The sequence below is a fragment of the Setaria italica genome, chromosome VIII (assembly GCF_000263155.2).
Source record: "Setaria italica strain Yugu1 chromosome VIII, Setaria_italica_v2.0, whole genome shotgun sequence".
NCBI classification, from domain to species: domain Eukaryota; kingdom Viridiplantae; phylum Streptophyta; class Magnoliopsida; order Poales; family Poaceae; genus Setaria; species Setaria italica.
The window spans coordinates 9,204,513-9,218,823 of NC_028457.1; positions in this window are offsets into that span (position 1 = coordinate 9,204,513).

Consider the following 14,311-nt stretch of genomic DNA (forward strand, 5'->3'; position numbering starts at 1 on the left):
AAGAAGAGGCAGAAAGGCCTCAACACCAATCTTGTGAAGATCAAAAACACGTTCAACACCAATCATGTGACAATCAAAAGTTCAAACCAAATGCTGGTTCCTCAAGAAGAGGTAAAAGCTCAACACAACCGGCAAAAGAGCAAAAGAGAGCACAAAACTCACAAGCTCCCCCTGAACACATGCACTCCCCCTGAAAACATGCACTCTCCCTGAAATCAAAGCATGTAAAGGCTCTCCCACTTGACAAATGAATGAGTTTGTATGAATTTATCCAAATTTCTACCCCTTGTTGGCAATGCAAACATCAAGTCAAGCATAAGAACACAAAATGCATGTAAGGAGATGCAGAACCTACCAAGCTTCTCAAACATACCACAAAGTACTCTCAAAGGCTACAAGAAAGATAAGCTTGGTGGATTATAAGGAGCAATAGCATCGCCAGCAAGATGAATTTATGTTACAGCAAGGAGGTAAAGCAAATATCCAGTTTTAGCATTGTTCCAAAAGAACACCACATGAGCAAATACCTAGTCAAGAAGTACCCAAGCAAGGAGGACTAGGCCATCAAAAGCTCATACAAGGAACAAATACTCTTAACAAAAGATCATTGCAGACACCCACAACACATCATTTGTCATGTGAAGCTTGTTGAAACCAAGTGCCTACTTCCTTTGGTAGACATCTTGTAACAACTAAGCAAACCAGAATATGAGCATGAAGCATGAATACTCGGTGAAATTTGTTAATTTATTATCTTTATCATTTTTCTTTTCATTATTCACACAAGATAAAGTACATGAAGTGCCTTTGCGGCACAAAGAAGTCATGCTTCCCCAAGGGGTGCGTCATGGGCTAAACATCTGCAATGATACCTAGATCTTTGACCCGATTGAAAAGAACATGAATTCCAACCACAAGCAAAAAATGGAACTAGCATTCAAACAGGGGTAAACCAAAACTAAGCATCTACTCATGGGTGATACACAAGTTAATAGAGTAGAATATTAGCATGGGATTTCAAAAAATAGTTATCTCAACAAGTGTACAATATCATCAAGAGCATAACTGCACATTGCATCAATCATAACCAACCAAGGCATTAGCTCACAAGCAACATAAGATAGTATTCAGGGCATATAAGAGAAGCTCATCTAGTGCAATATGAGACAAAATGCATTATGATACAGATGCAATGTAATGCTAAAAGAGATGGGGCTCAGCTCAAAAACAAGAAAGTTCATGAGAGTCAAACCAATCTAGGAAAAACTCCGTGGCAAAAGAAGAATCACCAATGATCCCAATTCAGTACCATAGAGGGGATACCAATTGAAGAATCAAAAATTTTCATCACTTGATACCAATTAAAGAAGATGGAATCCAATTGAGAGATCAAATGTGATACCAATTAAAAGATCAAAAGCGGATATCCAAAACCAAAGCAAGTCTTAGTCCAAACTCCCCCTCGAATGAAGCCGAACTCCCCTTCAATCAAAGACACCTAGCAAACAAAAACTAGGAAAAGAAAGGGGCAAAAGAAAAGCTCTAACACCATTAAAACTAAGAGAAAATTGAAAGATTGAACAAATGCAACCCAAAGACAACGCAAGCCGAAAAATAAGATGAAGCTCAAATCATTTCACACAATGCAATGATGATATCAATTGTGAGGAATTAAAGCATTGCAACATGATTCCATATTTATGAATAAAAGTTTGGGCAAAGCAAACATGTCAACAAGGTGCAAAGGATTATACAAAGATACTAAGCTAAAATGATACCAAATGAGCAACATGTCATACCCAATACAAAGACTAAGCTAAGGCATGGCACGATGTTCATGTGGATCATCCACCAAAATATATCACAAAGCTAATATGACAAGATATACATGAAGATCACACAAGCTAACATGAAAAGGTAGCTAGCCTACCATGGTATATTAACAGCATGATACAAGTGCAAAACATGCAATAGTATACAAGTGAGCACAAGAATGTGGAGGGGAAAAAACTCACTATACAAGTGTACAAAGGCCTCTTGAGGGCCATCCAAATGGTGTGAAGAACCATCAAGTCTTGATCACCTCAAGCAAAATATCAAGTCACTTCGAGCTCATGTTCTCCACCCGCATCCCCGTACCTACACATGAGGGGACAAAGAAGACCAAGTCTTGGATCCCAAAGGGGTAGCAAGCATATACTTGGAAATCCAAAACTTAGTCGCACGGGTAAAAGATGCACTCAACTTATCTTGTGGGTTAGCATGATGCAAATACCAGTTCAAATGATAAGGTTTTTGAAACACCCTTGGAAACATGCCTCAAAGGAGCAACTCGAGAAGAAGAACGAGTGCTACCACTAGCAAAAAGGCAATGATCCCCCAAGGTCTTAAGAGAAGAACCAACACAAGCACCATAAGAACCATGTCGTGGACCAACATAGGAAGAACTAGAAGCATGTCCACGTGCATGAGCTAACTCACTAGAAAAGGAGTCATAAAACCCATCAATGAAATGTGGTTTCTTACTAGGCTCACAAGTGTTCATGCCATGAGCAGGGCTATGAACAACCAAAGGTCTAGAAGCACGAGCTCGCTGCATTTGTCTTGCACGGCGATAACAAAAACTCTCTTGATGCCCATCTTTCTCACAATGAGAGCAATGGTACAAAGGCCTTTTTGGAGGCACGATCTGAGAGGACGAATCACCATTCTCATTCAAGTGAGAAGTCCCTTGGGACTTAGAGCAAGAAGCATCAATAACACCATTTGACTTGGTGCCCACATTAGGTTCACACGTGCCATGGGAAAGACTACGTGGCTTCCTAAAATTTTTGGCACGAACACGCCGCTCATGCTTGACACGGCGAAAGCAAAACTCAATGGTATGCCCATCTTTCTTACAAAAGCTGCAATGGAACTTCGGTTTGGGAGTATGAGTTCCAAAAATGTAAGAAGCACCCTTGCCACTTGAATTATATTGGGCAATACCGGAAGAAGCAACAAGCTTATGAGTAGCTATAGAAGAGCTATCCAAAGCACTATCACAAGTGTTATCATCCAAAGACTCATGCTCAACACAAGAAACCAACTCCACTTGAGAAGAAACAATTTTGGAAACACCAACATCGGAGTGACAAGAATTGCAAGAATCAAAAGACCTAGCACTAAGACTCTTGCATCTTTTGGCCAAAACCTCATTTTCATATTTGAGGCGCTCACAAGTACCACATGAAGCATTTCTCAAATTATCCATCTCCTTTTCAATGCACTTAGCATATGTGGTACGCAAGAGTTCATTTTCTTTCTCAAGGTTGGCACTCATCTCATTGTGCTCAACCAACTTAGCGCTCATATCATCATGCATTTTCTTCAAAGCCAAAACTTCATTTTCCAATTCAATGCATGATGTGCAAATAAGACCGCATGAAGAAACATCATCATTCACATCAAGCACAAAATCATGATTATCATAAGAAGTAAGGCAAACATGATCATCAAGCACCAAAGAGCACATGCTGCAAGGCATAGACTTTATTTCACAAATTTCAGCCCTAGCATGCTCAAGTTCATCTACACATGTGGTGTGAGTCAATTTTAGTTCATTAATTTCAGCAAACAAAGACTCACAAGAAACACATGGCAAAGAAGCATTGCACCTCAATAATGAAATTTCATCTCTAGCCTTATCAAGATCATGATTTAAAGCTACATAAGAATTGCAAGGCATAGAGGCATTGAGTTTCAACAAGACATTTTCAGATTTCAAGCAATTAAGAGAAGAGTTCAATTCATCATTCTTTCTAAGCAAGGTATCACAAGAATTGCAAGAATTTGAAGCACATGACTTCCAATGAGCAATTCCACATTTGAACCTAGCAATAGAACATTTCATCTTCTCATTCTTCCTACGCATAGCATCACAAAGCTCTATGTTTCTCTCATTCTCATCTTCACAATCATGAACATGATTGCATAGAACCATGATGCATTTTGCAAGCGTACCTTGGCTCATGTCTCTTAGCCCGCGGTAAAACTCGCCCTTCGTGAGGTCACCGTCCTGGTAGTTCTCGAGGAGATCCATCACCGCCTCCACTTCGGGTTCCAACTCAATCTTTGAACTCCTCCTACCTGAGGACAATGAAACACAAGAAGAGCTTGGTGCCATATCTCAAAACACCGGTTAGGATTAGCCCAAAGCAAGCTCAAATCTCAAAAACCAAATTCGCAAGCCAAAATGCCCTTTCGCTTGTCGCCCCATGGATCACAAAGCCGATTAAGGTTGTGTGATCCTTAACCAAGCTCTGATACAAATTGAAGGACCGAAAAGGATCAGAGGGGGGGAGTGAATGAGAGCCTCAAATATTTCTTTTAAAATCTCAAGCTTCTGTCTCAAATTCAAATCCCAAAACCGAAGCGAGCGGAAGACGAGAGATCCATGAGTCAACTGAGTGGCTGGGTGTCTGTGGTGATGACCGATAACACGGCGGGACTCTCAAGAAACAACTGGAAGCAAACTATAAAGATTCGGAAAGCAAACTCAAAAGATCTGAGTCAAAACAGGACTCAAACTGTTCCTGTCGGAAGTTCCGACCCACTATCAGAAGTTTCGATACCTATCGGAAGTACTGGGGATCTCCCGACAAGAGTTCTCTGTCATTTCAGCGATTTTCCCTTTAGAATTTCTAACACAGTGTCGGAACTTCCGACCCGTCGGAACTTCCGACAGCATAGAAATCAGCCTTCGTGAGGAGAGAAGAAAAATCCAAAACTCGATCAAACGACCTCCAAAAATCACGAAATTTTAACCATAGTTTTCCAACAACATAACAAACATTTTCCCAAGAGATATCATAAACAAGATCAGCCAATCAAAGGGAATTAAATTTCTTGTGAAGAACGCCACTTTTTCAACCCTAGAACTTGAATCGCCCCGATCTATGAACTCGTGAGGTTTCAATCAAATACCTTTGGTGGAAAGGTTCAAATCACATCCTAGTTCATTTCCAAACAATCAGTTTGACTCCAAACACCCCAGAAATCACGAATCGAACAAAAACGTGAAAGTGGTGAGAGGGAAGAAACGAAGAACGCGAAGAACACAAACGCGAATTGCAAATCCAACTGGGATGGGACAAGATGGCGCAAAATAGATCATTGGATTACTTCACCATGTCCGGTTACAATCCACTCCTTAGCACAATCAAAGCTAGGATGGCGAAGAGATCAAACAAAGATCCCTCCTCTCTCTCTCCCTCTCTTCCTCAAAGGCTCTCACAAACAAATGAGAAAACCCCCACCTGTCTAGCCCAGAGAGATATGGCTGCCCCAACAGCCTTCTCCTCAATTATATAGACACTTGGCTATTTCCCAAGTTGCCCTTACATGAAGCATACAACTCCAAACCCCCTAGAGGCAAAACCGTCCAGCTTTTTCTTCGTTCATCGAATGGACCCGGCGCCTTTACGACTTAGCTTCACCTCGACGCAAGCTTCATGATGGTGCCATGCGTCCTCCGACTTGACGCTGTCTGGCCGCATCGGACTCGTCCCTGGTTATGAGGCCCAAACCGGCAAACCTGCCTGCGTGGTGGTTTTGAGGTCCAAACCACCCAAACCCTCTGCACACCCATCTGGTATGACTCACCCCCGGTTTTGAGGTCAAACCGGTCAAACCCTCTTGCACGCCGCACACGACATGCCTCACCGATGTTGACGCGTGTCCGGCCTCCGCCAAGCCTTCGACGCCTCCAAGTCTTTTGCTCCCGACTTTCGGGCCGCCTACTTGACTCGCCTCCATCCCACTTGACTTGACCGACGCCATCTCCATCTCGTCCGTGTACTCTTGCTCTTCCGTGCACCATGTGAATCACCCATGACTCCGTCCGGACTCCTCGGGTCCCTCGATCCAAGCCCACTCGTGTCTACCCTTCATAGCCCTAGTACATCGGCATGAACCTTTCGCTCGACCTTCACCTCATGCCGTCGACTACCATGTCGCATCCTACACCTGCACATCACAAGCCAAGAGAAACAACACACAAGATATGTCTTGTACAAACACCGCAACACAACATATCGGGTTAACCGTTAGCATAATCATGCACATATGAAACATTGACTCAATCGGTAAAGCCTCAAATCATCTTGTCAATCACTCATCACATATAGACCAAGGCACATCTCAACTTGGTCTCTTAAGAACCTTGACTCAGCATCCCACTCCCCTTTCCTCCCCTTTGCCGGCTATAAAAGCCCCTACCCATGCTCACCGGCTGCCTGCCCGAAACCCCACCACCCACCATTGACGCCACCCGTGGAGACCTCACCTCAGGCCACCACCGTCACCGTCCAAGCACCCAAGAGTGAGGCCCTACCACCACTGCCCCTCTCTAGCCCCACTCCCGGCCACCACCGCCGCCACCCTCGCCGGAGACAGAGCAGAAGCGGCACGCTCGCCACTACTCTGTTGAGCGCACTTGCCGGCCATCCTCCCACCCCAAGCCCTACACCGAAACCCTCGCCGGTGAGTCCCTAGTAACGCTCCCGCCCTTAGCTCGTGCCCCCGTGGCGGCCCCTCCCTGGAATCTCGCCGCTCGCACCGCTGGCCAGCCCCAAGGGCCACATTGAGAACTCAAGTTTTGTCCCAGGGTCTTGAGTGCAAATACGTAGGGACCTTGCAGTGAGGTTTTGAAAAGTCTAGGCGGGTTCTGTAAAAGAGAAAAGTTAAATTTGAATAAAATGCATTTAAATGGCTGCAAACTTGGAAAATGCCTAGAAAATTGTAGGAAAATGATAAAAATATAAATCTCATTTTGTTGAGTTCCTGATGGTGTCTTGTTTATTTCAAAAATATTTAGGTGCATGTTACTGTTATGTATCTGGTGATATGATTTATTTTGTCTAAAAGTCATTAAATGCTTTATAAAACATATGGTGGTCTAAAGCTGGTGAAACCAATTTTGTTAGCTTCCATGTAACATGTATGTTCCATATCTGCATCTAAGTTAGTGGAACCTATGGTTTTCATACTGTTTCAAATCTAAATGATTATTTGCTTTCTTACTATTGTTAATTGCATGATAATTCGTGGCAAGTTAATAAAATGTTGAAACCAATTTTGTCAGCCTCATGATACTCATCTCTGACTAGTAAAATTACTTGTCCTTGGGAAATAGGTGGTTTTGGTTGCTTAACAAAATGCATGATGTTTAATCTCCTTATTGTAGAATAAATAGTTCTTATTCTTATAAAACCTTGATAAAATCACAGTAGTCTCTGATAGTGTTGAAAACCCTTCTGTAAAATTTTTAGAACTAAACTCATGATAAAACTCTAGTTAAAAAATCATTCTTCATAATCTGCAATATAACCATATTTGATTTTTAGTAAATTTTGTGGTTGTCAAATTCATCTCAAATTTTAAAATAGACTTTTTGTGTAGAGGGAAAGCTCCTGTCAATCATTCATGTTGATATGCTAGCAGATGCTTCCTGAACATTTATTTATGTTAAAAGCCAGTTTATTCATTAATAACAATTATTACTACGATTTGTAGGCTCCCGAATGATTGTTATGCCCTTCAACAGTAGCATGTTCATCCCCAGGAGGTTTGCTCAACGGTAGCAAAGCACCACACCCTTCTGTCCTTTGATTAACAAATGCCTAAGAAAGTTATATGTGTACACAATCACCATCAAAATAAAAGCTATGTTTTCTTCCCAACCAACCTTGTTTTGAGAAGAAAATAAATGTTATAAACTTGTCTAGGTGAATGTGGCTAAAAGGAAAGAAATATTTATAAACTTGTCTAGGTGAATATGGCCAAAAGAAAGAGAAATGTTTATATTGTCTTGGGGAATGTGGTCAAAAGAAATCTTATGCATATGCATCTCATGTAGAAGCTAACCTCACTGACGGCACATACGAGCTCGTCCTGGAAGCTAAAGAAGGACACCCACCTGCTGAGCTGAACCTGATCAAGGCGATCAAAGACCCGAATCAAGATTTGGAAGAGGCCAAGGTTAACTTAGGACAAGAAGGCAAGCCCCAGAGCATAACCCTGATTTCTAAAGTTATACAATATTCTTACTGCATATGTTTGTGCATTAAGTTTATAGGAGTTGCCTTGAAACCTTAGTTGCATGCTCCCTAGTACCCATATTTTGAATACTAGCATGTTAAGTCGTTTAGTTGATGTGCTAAATAAGGACATAGTAATAGTCGAGTGATTTCCTATCACTCGCGAGCTATAGGAGTTGCCTGTTTACTTATGTTGGAATCATAAGGTTGACGGGCAGGGCCTTGGTACTATGTTCCTGGAATTATGGATGCACTGTCTGTATAGAGGAAAATGGCTAAGGTCAAACCGTGTTGGCGTTCATTGTCAAGTGTTTGAACATACTAAACACATGGTGAGAGTATAGGGAATATGTAAGCCTAGTACCTGATTAAACTGGGGCGTGGACTTTTTCCCCGCTCTCTTTAGAACCGGGTTCCCTTGGTGCATCATGTGGGTACAAGTGCGGCCACGGCACGATGTCATTCTGGGGACCGGTGGGGCCTTGTATACAAGGGAAGTGGGCCCTGGACACACGCTGAGGATCGATGGGAACCGTTGATATATGTGAACCCGGCGTGGTACGCATATGTCATGTGTTTAGGTCCACCTTGCAAGGTTAAGAAATTCGATTCGAATCATCTGCTTCTCACTGTTTGAGACTACTTGATCACTATTCTGCATTGAGTAAGAAGATAAACAGTGATGATGTTTAATATTGATGCTTGACTAAATTGCTTGTTCTACCATGCTTGCTTAGAATAGATGCTTATCTAGAATGGTTAATCAACTAGAACTTGATGCTAAAACTTGAAAGTAAGGATCTAGTTTAGAAGCTTTTGGCAAAAACAAACCCCTCAGCCAAAAAGCATTGCATGTCCAGGAGTCGGTGGATTAGATACCACCTGAAGGGTAAGTCTTGCGGAGTATTAGTATACTCAGCCTTGCTTGTGGCTATATTTTTCAGGTAATGACATTGATGATGTGGTTGCTAGTGTAACTTGGCCATACTAGCTGCCTCCAGGATGGACGGTCGAGTGGGACCCGTCCTCGGTGGGCGAGGACCGTGGTGAGTGATATCATGGACGGCTTCACCATGGTATCATGTATCAATGCTAGATTCATCATTTCTTTCCACTACAATTGAACTCTAAACTACTTTATGATTTGAACTTGGTTTGTAATAAATAATCTGGGACCTCTATAATGTTTACATTTGGATTGTTGTAATCTCTGTGCTCATCTTCGTACGAGTGTTGTATGCTTGTTTCAATCGGAAATACGTGGTTGTATCGGGTGAATCCCGATAGACTTCCATCATGATTCGATTTAAGTGTCTGATCGCATTTGAGGTGAGGTTTAGCACACTTAAATCAGATTAGTTTGGGTGGTTCTGCCACATACATTGAGACCACTTCCGCCATCGATGAGTACTTTTGTGAGTCGGGAGTCTTCAACTACTGGGTCTCGGACGAGAGGATAGCATCCTAGATTTGAGAAACTAGTCCACTGATCCTTCCTCGAGAAGGTGATTGGCACCTCGGACCACTTGAGGAACATAGGTGTTGCTAGTTCAATGGACATGATCTCTTGGAGGGCTAGTTTCTGGGACCGCTTGGTAGCAGTACCCCGTGTGCCATTGAAGATGACATTGACGGTGTTGGATGGGTTCTAGAAGTTGTTGTTGTCACTATCATCATTGTCTTCTTTGGCCTTGCCTTTGTCCTTTGCTCCAAAAGGCTCCGGTAGATCTTTCATGACTCTACGAAGGCTATAGCAATCCATCGCAGAGTGCTTAGAGTGTGGGTGCCATGGGTACTGCTTTTTCAGGAGCTCCTTGAATGGAGTCCATTCTTTATTCCTGCCACCTTTCTTGGAGGACTGGGACATCGCCGCGACAGTATTGTCTAGCTTCCTCTTGCGATTTTGACTACCCGAGTAGTTGCCTTGGTTGTCGTTGTTGGGTCAATCATTACGGTTCTTGTCATTGCGTTGTCCATTAATTTGGTTGTTGTTCTGATCTTTGTTACGACTAGACTCGAACTGCTCAATCTCTTTGTCTTCTTCATCCATCCAGGATTGTATCATGATCTTGAGAGATTCGATATCTTTCGGGTGTCACCTGCAAAAATCTTGGAACATCCAGCGGTCATAGAGACCGTTCAGGAAGCAATCTATAGTGTCCCACTCCATGATGTCCATGATAGTGACCTTCTTGTCGATGAAACAAGATAGATAGATATGCAGGGTCTCGCCTTGTTGCTATTTGACTTGAGACAAGTCGATCCTGTTGCTAGGATGTTGCATTGCCCCTGCAAAATTATTTGTGAATGCCACCTTGAGTTGACTCCATGTGTCGATGGAGTTTCCTTCTAGAGATTCGAGCCATGTGAGTAGCCCCGCCTCTATGCAGATGGGGAAGTAGATGACCTTAGTGTCGTCATTTCCTCCCACCGCCTAAACTGATAACGAGTAGCACCGCAGCCATTGGACTAGGTCCTGCTTGCCGTCATATTTGGTGATGCCTGGAGGTTTGAACTAGTCGGGTAAAATCGTCTTTCGTACCCGTTAGAGTCTTCTCCCGAGTACTCGACTTCTTTTTCGAGCTCACAGTTGTTGAGCTTCTGACGGAGGTCACGTGCTGGAGGTTTAGGCTCTGGATAGGGCCCACGATGGCCACGGCCTTCCGAGGGTCCCGTCTGACTACTCTCTACCCTGTGATGGCTTGGCCTGGGGTTCTTGATTCTGGGAACCTCATTTCTGGCAACCTCATTGCAACTAGTCCTGGTGCTCTCATTGCAACTTGGATGCTTGCCACTACTGCCATGCTGGGAAGAGGTGCGTTGAACCGAGTGGATTGGGATTTGTTGATCGAGTTGCTCGTACGCATGCTCCGCTAATAGAGCCAGTTGCCTGGTGTACTTGGTTTGTGGCATTGCTCGAGTAATCAAGTCAATGGATGTGATGGTGGTGAGAGGAGTGTGATGCTGATGTGATTGAACTGCTTCAAACGTGTGGTCCAAGTTCATGATGGGTAGATCAGATGCAAGGTGGCGACGACGATCTGCTCTTGCAGCATTTTGTGCTTGCCGTCGGGTTCTCTGAGCTTCCGTTTCTTCTCCTTTTACATTTGCGGTGAGTTCATCATGTGACACATCATCTGGGTGACTTTTGTGTCAAGGATTCCTTTTTGGTGGTTCTTCACCATCACCTTCTTGTGCAGCAACGATGGTGAGGAGTTCCCGCTTTGGAGAGAAACTACCCGAACTTGGCGTAATGACCTATGTGGAGCCGTCTTCTTCATAGATAGGCGATAGAGGGGTACCCTCCTGGTACGGGAGAGTATTAAGATAGGCGACAAGGTGTGACTCATCGTCCTTGGCGAGAGGAGGTGGCATCATGTTGGGCCAGTAGATGAATCTACCTTGCGGAGTAGATGTGATCACCAGGCCTTGTTGTGGACCTGATAGTGGAGTCTCCTCATCCGGATCCGAGTAGTAGTCAGAGTCCTCGATCAACTCCAAGTTGAACTGTGATCTGGACAAGGTGTCTTGGTAGATATCGTCCGAGTTTCGGAGTCCGAACGGGAATCGACTTGCATTGTAGACCAATTCGCACGATGGCTTAAGTGCCAACTCATGGGAACCAATCCAACTAGTGAGAGAATTCGAGTTGTAGTTGGACTCGTCCCATGAGCCTCAGAAGAGGTTGAAATTTTCGTCGAATATTTCAACGAAATCCTCCAAAACTTGGCGATGAAGGTTGATGTCATAGTGCTTCTCCTCCAGGGCTGACACAATGTGGTGGTGGAAGTTTCCAGCGCTGTTGGTGACACAGACCCTAGAGCCAAAGATGAATGTCGTACTTGCTTCGAACGCGATGGTAGGCTTGATGATGACTTGAGCCATCAGGTTCACCGGTGGATTCTCGATGAGATCCCCTACCTGGCACGACAGCTATCGGTGTTTAGACCCGGCAACCTACTAAGGGGGTACACGAGGTAGTGTTTTATGGGTGGCGTTCGCCGAGATCAGGAACTCGATGGTGAACTCGAACACACGATTTGGACAGGTTCGGGCCGCTTATGTAGTGTAATACCTTACGTCCTGTATGTTGGTTATGTTGTATTGATTGAACTTGTTCAGAAGGGGTCTTTGCCTCACCTTATATTACCGGGGGTAGGGTTACAGGTCGGTTGTTTTACGAGAATACTAGTCTGATTCAATTGGAGAGTCCTACTCTAATTTATATGAGTAGTTTCCTAATCCTCGTCTACTTCTTGTCCTCCACATAGACCACACCGTCCCGCACCATAATCTCCATGTCTGACACATCTCGGTGTCCAGCCCTGTATCTACGACTGTCCAAACCTTCCAGTAGGCCCATAGATGTAGGGTCTGCTTTCTTGTAGGGTGGCAGTTTTCGAAAGGTTCACCAGAGGTAGTAGTTTAAAGATTGTTTGGATGAGATGCATGATGTGCTTGCTCGTTGTCTGGAACTACAACTAGAAGATGATAGGCTCTTTGGATGTGATTTACCCTTATTCATTCCACTAATCTTTATAGCATGTCTCCTTTTATATGCAATCAATTCTTCATGCTATGATTGATCCGTTATACTAGATAGAAAACCCTAGTCAGTTCGCTGCTGATCCACGGATTGATAAACTTTAAATGGAATACTCTAAGGGAAAAGCTATGATGATCCATGCACCAACAGTCACCTCAACACCATCCTAGCTCACGCAGAGCTCTAATTATTCAAGGGTGGCTATTAGGACATGCTTTTGTGTGAGATATAGGACGCGGTCAGTGCAACATCGTCTTCCATGTGTGCTCCATATCAAGCCTTAAAACTATCTTAAGGTATAATTTAGATGGTACTAAGTACTTTGTGGGGCTAAATATCTAGTTATTCAGTTGAGGGGTGTTGGCACTCATTAATGACACTTTTCTACCCCTGATTATCTTCAATTTTGGCATGAAACCAATATCATTATTATTGATCATGTTCAATAACCGGGCCATATTTGCATATAACTTATGTTTTGGAGGATGGCCTGTTTTCCTAGGAATTTGAACTAAATTTGTGCATAAATGGATGAGGCCCAGGAGCAGGCACACAAAAGATGACGACCAGAGGACCAAAAAGGGGCTTGGCTGATCAGCCAAAAGGAGCCATGCTGATCGGCCCAGGGCCTCCTGGCACCCATTCATGCTCAGCTTCCACGAACCTTCCTCTACAACTACATCAAGGCTAAGTTTCTGAAGATAAGGTAGGATGATCTTGGATCAATATTAAGCAAGCAGAAGATTTCGAGGGTTATCAATAACAATTCGTATTGCAAGGATATCCACGTGCTAGACTAACATACAAGTGAAAAGAAGACTTCATAACAGTAGAGAAGTCTTGGAAACGAAGGAGGGCGCGAGAGGATGAAAGGATGGGCCAGGCCGATTGGCATGGACCCCTGTGTCGATCGGCACATGCCGTTCCATTCCAGCGGCTCTAAGGAGCTCTATGTGTGCATGCGAGATGATCAGAATGGTTACTCGGTCGATAGATGACATGCACACATTGGCGGCCATGTGCTATTACTATTGTGGAGAGCTTGGCATATACGCAATGAGATGACACACTCGTCCAGGAGAACACCAATCGCTGCATCCATGAAAGTCCTGGAGAACTATTGGGAGTCTCTGTGTTCAACAACAAGGAGGTGATGTAATAAAATGGAAAAAGCCGATGTGGGTGCCTTGCTCAATGGAGCCTACTTATATTTACATTGGAAACCTCCGGAGGAGAGTTCGGTCAAGGTAAATGTGGATGGCGCTTCTCAGGTGATGTCGGCATTGAAATTGGTATCAGAGACCATATAAGGGTGTAGTGCTGCTATCCTCATGGCGAGTAATCCACTTGCCACCAGTACAGAGGAGGTCGAGATGCGTAGCATGCAATGAGGTCTGAGCCTTGCAGTAGAGTGGGTGTGAAAACCAACATATCCAGTGGCGGATCCAGGGGCCTCGAGTCCCCTCCCCCTACCGGCATGGATCATGGAAACCTCCCCCCTTAACTTTTGCCACCCATTGCTTTTCAGGAACATTTAGTTGAAGTGAGACTGACAGTTGCATGTACATAAATGTTCCACTGGGAGCAGCGGTCAAGTGGGGAGTGCTTTCACATAAACCGTACTGCTGAGGCTGCATTTCACTAGCAGAATTCAATTTCAGGGACCGTTCTGACTTGCAAGTTGCAA